Source organism: Poromitra crassiceps, assembly GCF_964638095.1.
Source record: "Poromitra crassiceps genome assembly, chromosome: 3".
NCBI lineage: Eukaryota > Metazoa > Chordata > Actinopteri > Beryciformes > Melamphaidae > Poromitra > Poromitra crassiceps.
Genome location: NC_139625.1, coordinates 54,570,893 through 54,583,745, shown reverse-complemented (window position 1 = coordinate 54,583,745; position 12,853 = coordinate 54,570,893). Strand labels below are relative to the sequence as shown.

The 12,853-nt window shown below is 43.7% G+C and overlaps 1 protein-coding gene across 1 annotated transcript in view; it reads left to right on the top strand.

The window, feature by feature from the left end:
- The window catches only part of tmem198ab (transmembrane protein 198ab), an 83,864-nt gene that overhangs the window by 56,266 nt on the left and 14,745 nt on the right, over window positions 1–12,853 (top strand). The window lies entirely within an intron of this gene.

The following is a 12,853-nucleotide window of genomic DNA, read 5'->3' as shown; positions in this document are numbered from 1 at the left end:
GCCATGCTCATGTCTGCGTGTGCTGGTGTGAATGTGTTTTGGCTGGGGTGCCATGCTCATGTCTGTGTGTGCTGGTGTGAATGTGTTTTGGCTGGGGTGCCATGCTCATGTCTGCGTGTGCTGGTGTGAATGTGTTTTGGCTGGGGTGCCATGCTCATGTCTGCGTGTGCTGGTGTGAATGTGTTTTGGCTGGGGTGCCATGCTCATGTCTGCGTGTGCTGGTGTGAATGTGTTTTGGCTGGGGTGCCATGCTCATGTCTGTGTGTGCTGGTGTGAATGTGTTTTGGCTGGGGTGCCATGCTCATGTCTGTGTGTGCTGGTGTGAATGTGTCTGTGACTGCCTTATTTCATAACGATGTGATGATGTGCCTTGTGGCGCTGGGCAGTTAATTGTTTTGCGGCTGGGGATGCTGTGTAGGCTACGCATTGTGTCAAGTGCTGTATCAAACTTGGACTGTTGCTAGTTAGACTTACATCACTGTAAAATGGAGCTAGTGGCTATGACAAAATCTAATCAAATGGGGGTCTGTTGCCCTGATGTGGACTAAATTAGGGGGCTTACTCCTTAATATGAAAAAGCTTGATAATCACTGCCCTAGGGAACCTATCTCTCTCTCCATCCCTGTCTGCCACCATAGATAGCACCAGAGAAAGTGTTTCTGGGCAAGTGGTGCTGCTGTCTAAGTCGCAAATCTCATACAAAGCTGGTTGAAAATAGTCAGTGTTCCTTTAAAGTCCCTGGAAACCAGAAATATTTCTTTATTATTTAGCATTTTGAGTTCATCACATCACAGGATCCTATGTTAATAAGCCACCAGCCGAATTTGAACGATGATGAACGTCGCAAAGTATATAAATTTAGGTTTGACAGCCATGGCAAAACTCATGAGATTTCATTATTTTTTAGAGTGTACTTTCTCCCGCGGACTGTGTGGGCGTGTCCAGTCTACAGCAGGGAAATTTCTGTCTCTCGGAGAGCGCGAGAGAGAGGGGGGGAGGGAAATGGAGAAAGAAAGAAAGAGAGATGAGTGCACACACCGTGTGTGTGTGTGTGTGTGTGTGTGTGTGTGTGTGTGTGTGTGTGTGTGTGTGTGTGTGTTCGCGCGTTGCTCTGCGGCTCCTGAGAGGAAGAGATCTCTGTCCGTTCTTTGCCCCCACAGCGTGTCTGTCTCCCACTCTGTGTGCTCTCTCTCTCTCTCTCGGGACTAGTGAGAGAGAGAGAGAGAGAGAGAGAGAGAGAAGCACATGGCCTGAAACCCGACACCTTGCTAATCTCACAAGCATAGCGCTTGGCAGACGGCACACAGAGTGAGAGGGAGACGGACAGCGAGGGAGCGCTGTCACTGGGGGCAAAGAACGGACTTGCCATAGGTGGGTGCGGATTGCGCGCGTGTACAAAGGTTATATAGAGCTTATGACGTCATAAGCTCCTGCGTTTTAGCACCTCGCGCACTGCTGTCTTCAATGAGGAAGTACTTTGTAGAATCTTGTAGAAAAGTGGCGATTTTAAGGCTTTGGGTTGAAAGTAATGTATAATAATTTCGGAGGCACAAAATTACTAACATAAGACCCTAAATAACATAGTTAGAACGTTTTTGTGGATTTTGGTTTCCAGGGACTTTAAGCAAGCAGCATTCTACCATAAAGTGACATGTATGAAGAATATATAGGGAGACAATTGTTTTTCATCATTGTACAGCCACAGCACATAAGAGGATATTAATGTGGTGGGTGTAGTTTTTCATAGAGCTAGCCTGTTCATTTTGCTCTCAAAGTGTACCAGAATGATGCATTTTACTTTAAAATGTAGACAATTGTTCTCCTGGCGGGGGGGATTCTCTTTGTTATGGAGTTTTGTAGTCATGTTGGAAAATGTGCACGAGTCTGTGTGTCTGATTAGGGGTAGTTCATTCATTCATACTGTGAGCTGCTGTGCTTTTCTTGATGGCTATTGTTCTATCCTTATTGATATGTAAACTGCTACCTTGTGTTGATTTGTTAGTCGCTGACTAGCTATTTCAGATGCGCTCATCATCAGTGCCGGATTAACACAGTGTGATGCCCCAAGGTGACCCAGACTTGAAGTGCCCCCCCCCCCCCCCCCCCCCCCCACACACACACATACAAAGTGAAATTTACTATGCCAATAAATACCACTGATTTACATGACTGTATTGCTAAAGTAGAGCCTCAACACACACACATACCAGACACAAGACACAATGTAGATGATGTGGACTAACATCATCACACATGAATACAATTGGGCTAATTTAATTTACAAGACTCTCAGCTTTCCAGTCACACTCAATTTCTGCAATTCCAATATTGTTTAGGGGTCCTATATGCAGAAATATTCAGAATAGGCAAAAATAACACATTTATAATGCATGCATTTTTTTGGGAAGAATAAAATGGATTAGCATAAAGTGGGCATGTCTGTAAAGGCAGACTGGGGTACCAATAGAAGCCATATCTTGAGGTGACAGGTCAAGGGACCCCTTTGAATATGGCCATGTCCGTTTTTCCCTTTCCAAAATTTTGTCTAAGTTTGGAGCGGTATTTACCCCCCTTGCTGACAAGCTAGCATGTCTTGGTTGGTATGGATTAGGGGTGTCAAAAATAATCGATTATACGATGCATCGCGATGCGGACGTGCACGATTCTGCATCGATTAACAAATATTAAAAATCGATTATTAAAAAAAAAAAAAAAATTTTTTTTTTATAATCAAATAAAATAGAATGTAAGTACATGCAGTTGTTTATTTTAATTATGGATCATAATACAATGCAATTCCAAATGCACTTTTATTTTAAAAGTAGCCACACAGTGAGAAAAAAGAAAGTGAGAAAAAATAAATCATGTATTGCGGAAAAAGTGATGCATCGATTTAAGATGCATCGCGATGCATCGTGATGCATCGTTTAATCGAATCGAATCGAATCGTTGACAGATGAATCGTAATCGAATCGAATCGGGAGGCCAGTGAAGATTCACAGCCCTAGTATGGATGCCTTAGATCTTCTAGTTTCATATCAGTAGCTTCGCTCTAGCTTTAAAAATGAGCCCGCTACAACCCGCTACAATCACAACAGTCTAATCTTAATGTTAATATTCCTCTAATCTGGCGACAAAGTGGCCAAATTTTTCGCCAGCGCACTTCGGGCGCCAGCAGCCGTCCCCCCCAATGTTGGATCGGTGGCTACGGCCTTGTTGAGAGCATTACAAAATCGTGAGTGACCATAAAACATTTCAGTTGGAGCAAAAACAAAAAATAAAGATGGGGGGGAAATCGAAAGTTTTCACCTGACAGCGGGGAGCTTCACTGGTAGGACGTAGCACTTGGGAGGATCACGCTATTCCGACCAGTTCCCTTCCCCCCGAACAGGCACCCCGGCTGACCTGAAGAGGCGCTAGTGCAGCGACCACCCGCAGACACCAGCCAATCATGGCCTGTATGGACGCCCAACCAACCTGCGCCCCTCTCGTTGGTAGGTAGGGTATCCACCGCTACACTACCCGGACACCCTGCATACTTGGATTTATGTGGACTTAAATAAATCATTCAAATGTGTCATCATGGCAAAATGTGGTCCTGTAGACCAGTGGTTCTCAAATGGGGGTCCAGGGACCCCCAGGGGTCCGTCGCACTTTGCCAGGGGGTTTGCGAAAAGTTTTCAGGAAAATAAAAAAAAATATATATCTTTTTGCAAAAGCTTCGTAGTTCAACAAAAATATTTTATGCTTTAAATCTAAAATGGTTCATGGATTACATTCTAATCTAACAAACCTATCAATTAAGTCAAGCACGTTACCGTGGAAACAAACAATTAAGCTTAGCCCAAAATCACAAATCAGAATGAGGGGGTCCCCAGTATATTTTCTGTCTTGTAAGAAGGGGTCCTTGGCTGAAAAACATTTGAGAACCTCTGCTGTTGACACCTATTGTAGCGGGAACTACCACAGAAGCCATTTTGAGTACTTTGCCAGGTGTTGTCTGTCTGTCTGTCTGTCTGTCTGTCTGTCTGTCTGTGGACAGATTTTGCGATAGAGCCAAAACCGTGCAAGATGCAGTCATGAAACTTTACATGTGTATAGTTGACACCAAAATGAAGGCGGAGTTCGAAAATGGGTGTGATCCGAACAAGGGGGACCCCCTGCACATGATATTGATATAGAGAAAAATCCTTATGATTGTGGTGGTATTGATTTAAACCTATCGCCCAGCCCTAATGCCCTGCATGCCAAAATCTCCAATAAACAAGCTGCTTTTGAGTCATATGACTTCCAAGTCCTGGTTCACTTGTTAGGTAGTCTCGCTGGCCAGCCTCCCCTACCTACCGTGAGATGAGTCTGGCGGCGCAGCAGGTCTCCATAGTGTGATTGCGATGGGCGGCGCTTGTGGCAGTTCCCTTGGGAAATAGTTTCCAACAATCCAACTTGCCATTTTCAGCTTGTAGCAATGAGCTAGCATGTAGGTTTCTGCCGTTAGCTTGCCAGCTAGTTAGCGTTGTTGTTTTCACTGAGGCGGCAGGGCACTATTTACAGGGACACACAGGGAGGAGGGAGCGGAAGCCGCTCTGATTGACTGCTATTTGCCTCGGTCTATAGGAGCACTTTAGGAGGATCTGGAGATTTTGGGGGGGAAACATGTCTGGTGAGGTCACATAAACGGCTTGAAAATGGATGCAGACATACAGTACATCAAGATATGAGCAGCTCGGGGTGCCCGGGTAGTGCAAAGGTAGATTCCCTACCTACTTACCAACATGAGGGTCACAGGTTTGAGCCCCCATGTTACATCGTCCATACAGGCACAATTGGCCATGCCTGCAGGTGGGAAGCCGGATTAGGGGTATTGTCCTGGTCACTGCACTAGTGCCTCCTCTGGTCGGAGGGGAGGGGAACTGGTGGGAATAGCGTGATCCTCCGGCCCACGTGCTACGTCCTGCCGGTGAAACTCCTTCGCTGCCAGGGGAAAAGAAGTGGCTCGCGACTGTACATGTATGTGCTAGTACAACTCTCCCCAGGAGGGAGGCAATGAGAACAAATGATAATAAAAGATACAAAAATATATGAGCAGCTCATACAGTATCATGTAGTCTCAAATCACATTAGATTGCATCTCCTACTGTTGTTTGTTTGTGAAGTTGATGATCAAAGAGCTTATTGTGCCAAGTCGTAAGTCGCTCTGCATGCGTAAATGTAATGTAAATGTTATGCATCTGCACACAGAATCTGATTGCTCCTTATGCTGCGAAATGCAAATATGCTTCGACAGCTTGACAACCTTCCTCCGCAGGACATGCAGAGTTGCTCTAACCTCTCTGAGCAGAAAGAGCAGCATAACGTCCTGCCTGAGTCGACGATTTACTTCTTTCAGTCTGTTTGAACAGCGGAGGAGATTCCTCAGCAGACTGAGCGACAGGAGAAACACACAAACCACATCTCAGCACCCAGGGATGAAACCATCCTTCATCAGTAATTATCTGTCCTACAAAGGCAAGAGGCAATACCAGCTCAGTGGGAAGCCTAGAGAAATGGATTTAATGTTTTTTTTCTGCCCAGCTAAATGTCTTATTAGAAGGTATTTGAAAATATGATGTCTTGACCTAGTCAGTTGGTTATTCTGCAGTCGTATTAAAGATGACCTGCTGCTGAGCTAAAATGACACAGTCTCAATTTGAACACACTAAGATCAAAATCAAAGACATTTTCCTATAAATAAATTTCCATTTTGCGTTTCTCTTTTGGTGAACCCACTTTGCCTCAACCTACCTTGTCTACTTCTACTTTAGTGATTTCCTACATTACCTAGAATGCCCCAGAGAACGGGCCTGAACTTGCTGCATTCAGCTGTGGGTTAAACCTGGAGGCTAGAGAGAGATAACAAGAGTGTTTCCAGTTGAGAAAAAGTGAGTCGCCCAACATCTCTGCCGCATTGCATTCTGGTCTCTCTCTTCTGCGATGGATTTCTCTCTGTATGGTTGAACGTCTCGGTGCAAAACGGTGGCTATAGAAAGAAGCGCTTGCTCTGTGATTCTGTTTCAAGGTGGATTTTTCTTTTGAAGTGCAGATTTTCACTCTTCGACAGACTTTTGCGTTGAACCTTTGAAGCCTCAATGTACAGTAAGTATTTTACCGTAATATAACAGCTTCTAAATAATTTTGATGGTACACTGACTTCTAATATGGAGAATGGCGCCTCTATCATTCCCACTCTGAGCCTTGAACACCTGTTTCTGCAGTATGTAAGTTTGATGCTCCTTCATATTAAAAGCTTTCGTCTGACAAATGGGACCTTTTATTGTGAAGGAAGGAAATGAAATGTGTTCGCTCTGAGTGTATGGCTCCGAATTAGCAAGATTGATTAGCGGCGCTATTCTTGAATAAAACAAGTCGACACAACACAATTTTTTGGATATTTGGAGGTATTTTTCTTCCAGTGAATCATTTAGAAACACTGCAGAAAGGTTAGCAAAGTATAAAGTACAAGCAGAAACAGTCAAATAAGGCTGACATCTGAACGTAACAGGAAATTAAGTAGCATAGTAATTACCTGTAATTACCTCTTGTAGCAGCAGAGGTCACTGTTGCTGCTGCTCAGCAGATTTCTACATGTTGGGGCTTTAACATTAGACTGCAGTTCACAAAGGCACAACACATATCTGGGTTTTAATTCTTGGTGCCTCTGATGTTTGAGATTGAAAGGATGACATTCTGTGCAATTTGAATCTGTTTTCACATGCAGAAGAGGAGCAAATCACATTTTCTGCTCTTGTGTAAATGCAGCGACTTACCAAATGACCCAATTACCCAATAATATTTATGAAATGACAGGGTGGAAATGGACACTAGCGATGAGCCGTGTGTGTGGCCTCTGTGGTACCTGTTATGTAGGTCAGAACCTGACAGCACATGTTTTGCTGCAGGCTGTGAGCGTATTTATAGTCGCTCTGCTTTATTTATGAGGAGGCGTCGCTTCTCGTTCACCGCTGCTGCCACCGGGTTCACCATGATGTCAGCATTGGAAACGGCTAGACGTCTGTCGGTGCGTCTGGCGCTCATCCATCTCTCCAACAAACACTTTCAACCCTGACACTGTAGGCCTACTCTTCTTTGGACAACAGAGCTGAGACGGACGACAACAGCATGGAGGAAGTTGTAGTCTTCACCGCTTCAAAATAAATAATAAACAATAGTAAACACTTAATTTCATTAAATCCCCCTTTTTGTCCTGGTCGCTGCACTAGCGCCTCCTCTGGTCGGTCGGGGCGTCTGTTTGGGGTGGAAGGGAACTGGTGGGAATAGCGTGATCCTCCCACGTGCTAGGTCCTGCCGGTGAAGCTCCCTGCTGTCAGGTGAAAAGAAGTGGCTGGCAACTGCACATGTGTCTGAGGAAGCATGGTGCTAGTCTTGGCTCTCCCCAGATCAGCAGAGGGTGGAGCAGTGACCGGGGCAGAAAATATAATCATAAAAAATAAAATAAATTGATGTCTAGGAGGCGAGGATGTCTTTGCACCAAATTCAGATCACATCAGCTGCATTCAGCCGCCTCAGAGACAGACTACATTTGGCACCTAGCGCTGTTTTGATTGATTCACCAGACGCTCCAGAGGGGCAGATCTGATGTATCACTCTCATTGTCTCTTTCTCCGCCTGATTCTCACAGTCTTTCTCGCTCTCTTCTCATCCCCAAGGTGAAGTCTTGTTCGAAAATGCGATATATCATCAAATACAGGAAAGAAGTCAGTCAGTGCCTCCAGTCGCTAAACGTGGGTAACCACGCCTTCTGTTCTTTCAAAAGTACCGTACTTTGTTTTACAGCTGCAATGATTAGTCTTTATAATCGATTCATCGTTTAGACTTTTTGAAGAACGACTAATCGATTAGTCGAGAAAATAATTGACAGATGAATCGATATTGAAAATAAAACTTTGTTTTAATGTTATGCTGTCATTCATTTTGTAAGTGCTGGAGTCACTTGGAAATCTCATTTAGGAATTAAACTCTTCCACTCTTGATGAAATACTTGCAAAAAATAAATAATCTCAACTTAGATGACTCCAGGATACGTGTGCGAGCGCGCACGTGTGTGTGTGTGTGTGTGTGTGTGTGACAAGACACTTATTGTGAGTCTTTGTTTACATGCTGGGTGAGAGGAGAGTTGTTTGGAGCGGAACAGGGTTTTAACACACACAGATACACTTCTTGTTCTTATACACTCACTTACAGAGACACACACACACACAGACGCATATCAACACGCACTCATGCGCGGAGGGAATAGACCCTGATTGGCTGGCACACTGTTGCTATGGGAGTTTGGGCTGCTCTGTGATTGGATGAGGTCTGTCTTGGACCGGGGCCGACCCTCGGCTGTCAGCATCCTGCCGTCGTCATGACAACAGACAGGAAGCGGGGTGGGAGGAGGACATCGTCGTTGTTGTTGATACAGAGAGCAGAAGAAGAAACTAAAGAGCTGACGTTATCTCTCTCATTTCTCTTTCTCTCCTCTTTCTCTGTCTCTATGTCTCTGTTTTTCTCTTTTTCTCTCTCCTCACTCTCTCTCCGGTCAAATTCAAAGAGCTTCATTGGCATGAACAAAACATGGTGTCAAAGCAGTTCACAAAGGATTCACACATTATTACAACACATGTGTCGTGCAGGTTCTAGTCCTCTCTCTTTTCTCTCTGTCTTGTTTCTCATTCTCTCATTTCTCTCTCTCTCAGAATCAGATCAGAACTCTCTGTTTTTTAGAGGATGATCCCTCAGAAAACAGAAAAACTGCACTCCATTGCACAACATTTTGATCTGCGGTACCAAAACAGCTTAATGTATCTCTCCTCCCGACACGCACGCTCGCTCGCTCTCTCTCTCTCTCTCTCTCTCTCTCTCTGTGACCTGACACTGTGACCTACTAATCTTCCAGGAGAAAATTATTATTAATATGGCATTAAAATTGTGTGTGTGTGTGTGTGCCTCTCTCTCTCTCTCTCTCTCTCTCTCTCTCTCTCTCACACACACACACACACACACACACACACTCACACTCACACACAATGCAGTATTCTCTGTGCTGCATCTGCTGTAGTGTAGATCCACAAACAACAAACCCAGAATCGCAGTAGCGTGTCCCTAGAAAGGTCAACTGTGATACTCACTTTTTTCTTTCCCCTTGTTTTAGCTAACAGTCTACACATTTGATACAAGATAGCATACAATCTGATTCTGCTATGGGTCATGATGATACAATAGGAATTAGATTGGTTTCTTCACACGGCATCTGTATTAGCTACATAGCAAAAATGTTGAGGGAATTCATGCAGTTCATACAGAGCATATTTTAGTATTGTGATACACTGTGACTATATGCATTATTGATATTGAACAGGGGAAGATGAGCCAAGAACTGATTTTAACACTTTAATTCCCCTTTATTAGGCAAATTGAACATGAACAATGTAGACATCATGTAAACTGAAAATGCACACATCTTAAAGGTGTCACACACACGCACACACACGCACACACACACACACACACACACCAGTCAACAGGTTCAGTGTGTTGTTTTAACGGCAGACTGTTGGAAAACATCCAGCTACTGTCTATTCTGTCTGTCTGTGGTCTGTCTATTCTGTCTGTCTGTGGTCTGTCTGTCTGTCTGTCTGTGGATGAACTTTGGTGGACAGATACAGACTGTAGCTCCAAGGATCAGTTTTTGATCAGATTTGGATGATGAACCAGATCTGGGATTTCACCCATTAGAAGATTGATTTTCATGTTGATTTTGTTGTTGTTGCAATAACCATCGCATCATGCTGCATTCATGTGCAGGTGGGAAAGTGCGACATTTGGCATTGCATGCACGTGCTACTTTGTCGGAAAATCAAACCAGGATGACAAACGATGAAATGGAGGCTGCAGCTTTGCAAGTTGGAGAATTGTTCGATGTTGATTCTCTACCAAGTGACTTCTAGTTGTTTTTGAGTATGAAACGCACCCAAACATCTGCCTTTAGATTTCCTGCCAATGGCTTAACAGACCTTAATCACAGCGTGGCCATCTTGGGATGACGTCACCCGCTGGTTGGGAACGCAACGAGACTCTCATCCAAACCCCTGTCTGAACATGGGAGCAGTAGACCTAAAGTTTGTGTTCTGTCACACCAATTTCGTTTGATCACATTGATAAATGGGCAGATGAAGGTGTACAGGATTAAAAAAAAAGGGCTACAGCAACTGGATCGAGTTTTATATCCACGATATTCAAGGAAGCACAGCCGATGCTCTAAATTGTAAACTGCTTTACACCCTCCTACCACTGAGCACCGAACCGATACATCTGGTGCTGTGGAGCAGTTGAACCCGAAATGACGCAGCCGAAGAAGGCTGTGTTTGAGCTTAAACTTAGGCACTGGCATGTGAATACATGTGAAACTACGCAATATTTGGGAATACCATGCCATCAAAATAAATCTTGGATAACAATATTGTGTCGGAGGTGACACCTCTGACGACTTTAGTACCACTAACATTGACGCTAGCGTTAGCTAGTGTTTGAGCTCACCACTGTCATGCTAACCTGGCTAGTGAAGGTGCCATCCAGTTCCATTGTATTGGAGAGAAGGCAGAATGCAGAAACTCTGCGGCCGATATCTCCAAAACTCAGGCAACTAACACAAAACGATATAGATGGATAAATAGCACTACAGGTGAGAGAGAATATATGTATTTTGGAGTTTAGGGTGAGCTGTTCCTTTTAGGGATGTCACGATACTAGAATTTCTACTTCGATACCGATACCCAGGAAAATATCGATACTCGATACCATTTTCGATACCATGCGGCGGGATGACAACACATCAAGAGGCATAAAAAATAAACAAAGACAGATGGACGGACAGACGCACGCTTCTCCATAATCTAGGCCTGATAAAACTCACTAAAAACTTTGACCTTACACAGCAGATTACACCTGCTCTAGTCATCAGCCTATCCGGAATACTTTGAATTTGTTGAAGCAAAAGATACCCACCAATGACAGGGTGGGAGAAATCAGTGGTATGTTTGATTTTTCATTAAGAGAAAGCACTGCTGATATTGATACAGTTGCAAATGAGTATTGTATCCGTTTCAAATTTTTACTATTGATACTTATCGATGCTATCGATACTTTTGACAAGCCTAGTTCCTTTAAGGTAGCATTTGCATACTTCCCTAGAGTACTTTATGCCTCCTATCATGTCCTCGCTTATCTGCTACCACACACACACAAACAAACACACACACACACACACACACACACCAAGCACTGCGCCCTGTAGCCTGAAATGTGATGTGCTTGTTCTTTCTTGCTTTCATCTCTAGTTTTCATCTGTACGTCTTTTCCTGCTGTGTAACCTGTTTGTTAAAAGTGCCTCATAAATAGTGTAAACCCCCCATATCATCATTTCTGAGTTAGTTTGGAAACTAAAATAAAATAAACGGGACACTGGATGTTTTTTGTCAGTGTCTGGGCCAGAAATAAAGAGGACAGGACGTGTCTAGATTTATTTAGCTCATGTTTTCCTCTAACAGACAGACAGACAGACAGACAGACAGGTAGACACTACAGACATGCAGGCAGACAGACAGGCAGGCAGACAGACAGACAGACAGACAGGTGGTAGTGAAGTAGGGGATCTTAGATGTGAATAGCTGCAAGAGAAAGAAGAAAGCAACGCCTGGCATCAGTGTCTCTGTCAGGGTGTTTTGCTTTGTGGAGAGGCCCGAAGCAGTTCCCCTTAAATGCTCTCTGTTCCCCTAAATGCTCTCTGTTGCCTTTAAACGATCTCTGTTCCCCTTAAATTCTCTCTGTTCCCCTAAATGCTCTCTGTTCACCTAAATGCTCTCTGTTCACCTTAAACGCTCTCTGTTGCCCTTAAACGCTCTCTGTTCCCCTTAAATTCTCTCTGTTCACCTAAATGCTCTCTGTTCACCTTAAACGCTCTCTGTTGCCCTTAAACGCTCTCTGTTCCCCTTAAAGGAACACTCCGCCCATTTTCAACCAGCTTTGTATCATTAGAACATCAGTAGTATATCAGAAAACTGTAAACGGTTTTGAAGTCTGTCATTTAATTTGACAGTTATTGAGTGTTAAAGTGTGGACCAGTGACATCACTGGTCCACACTAACTCAAATTAATAACTCGTTAACTCAAATCAACTCTCAATGACTGTCAAACTAAATGAATGATGAATAGTTTGACAGTTATTGAGAGTTGATTTGAGTTAATGAGTTATTAATTTGAGTTAGTGTGGACCAGTGATGTCACTGGTCCACATTTTAACACTCAATAACTGTCAAATTAAATGACAGACTTCAAAACCGTTCACAGTTTTCTGATATACTACTGATGTTCTAATGATACAAAGCTGGTTGAAAATGGGCGGAGTGTTCCTTTAAATGCTCTCTGTTGCCCTTAAACGCTCTCTGTTCCCCTTAAATGCTCTCTGTTCGCCTTAAATGCTCTCTGTTGCCTTTAAACGATCTCTGTTCGCCTTAAATGCTCTCTGTTCACCTAAATGCTCTCTGTTCACCTAAATGCTCTATGTTCACCTAAATGCTCTCTGTTGCCCTTAAACGCTCTCTGTTCACCTTAAACACTCTCTGTTCCCCTTAAATGCTCTCTGTTGTTCACCTTAAATGCTCTCTGCCCACCTTAAATGCTCTCTGCTCACCTTAAATGCTCTCTGTTCCCCTTAAACACTCTGTTCCCCTTAAATGCTCTCTGTTGCCCTTAAACGCTATCTGCTCCCCTTAAACACTCTCTGTTCCCCTTAAATGCTCTCTGTTGTTCACCTTAA